This window comes from Egretta garzetta, unplaced genomic scaffold, assembly GCF_000687185.1.
Source record: "Egretta garzetta isolate BGI_Z169 unplaced genomic scaffold, ASM68718v1 scaffold71, whole genome shotgun sequence".
Classification (NCBI taxonomy): Eukaryota; Metazoa; Chordata; class Aves; order Pelecaniformes; family Ardeidae; genus Egretta; species Egretta garzetta.
Window position 1 is genome coordinate 451,627 of NW_009258618.1, and position 921 is coordinate 452,547.

The 921-nt window shown below is 54.6% G+C and overlaps 1 protein-coding gene across 1 annotated transcript in view; it reads left to right on the plus strand.

Annotated features, from left to right (window-relative positions):
• The window catches only part of LOC104134542 (protein kinase C beta type), a 78,316-nt gene that overhangs the window by 36,938 nt on the left and 40,457 nt on the right, over window positions 1–921 (plus strand). The window lies entirely within an intron of this gene.

Here is a 921-nt window from a genome sequence, read left to right on the forward strand (position 1 = left end):
GCATGAAGCGCGTGGGGGGCCAGGAACAACTGCGCAGGGGTCCCAGAAATGTCGGGGACCTGGGGTGGGTGAGCCAACAAGGGTCATTTTGTAGCGGTTTGCAGTGGAGCAAGTTAAGGCAAAAGGATTCAGATGCTGGGAGTGCGGGGTTCGTTCACACGCAGTTTTCTGGTGGGATGGACAGGATGGTTTTTAGTATAGCACACTGAGCGAGCTGTCCATCTCACCCTTCTGGAATACGAAGGCACATGGAGGACAGGGAGGTGAATCAAGATGGCCAGCATGGCTTCACCAAGGGCAAGTCCTGCCTGATGAACCTCGTGGTTTTCTATGATGGTGTGACAACAACAGTGGACAAGGGAAAACCAATGGACGTCATCTATCTGGACTTCTGCAAAGCCTTTGACACGGCCCCCCACAACATCCTCCTCTCTAAGTTGGGGAGCTATGGATTTAATGGGTGGAGTGTTCAGTGAATAAAGAATTGATTGGATCATTGCATCCAGAGGGTAGTGGTCAACATCTCGATGTCCAGATGGAGACCGGTGACAAGTGGTGTCCCTCGGGGGTCTGTACTGGGACCAGTGCTGTATAATGTCTTCATCAGTGATACAGATAGAGATTGAGTGCACCCTCAGCAGGTTTGCAGATGACACCAAGCTGAGCAGTGCAGTTGACATGCCAGAAGGATGGGATGTCATCCAAAGAGACTTGGACAAGCTGGAGAGGTGGGCCCGTGTGAACCTCATGAGGTCCAACAAGGCCAAGTGCAAGGTCCTGCACCTGGGCCAGGGCAACCCCCGGCACCCACCCAGGCTGGGGGATGAAGGGATGAAGAGCAGCCCTGCCCAGAGGGACCTGGGGGTGCTGGGGGAGGAAAAGGTGGACATGAGCCGGCCATGTGCGCTGGCAGCCCAAAAG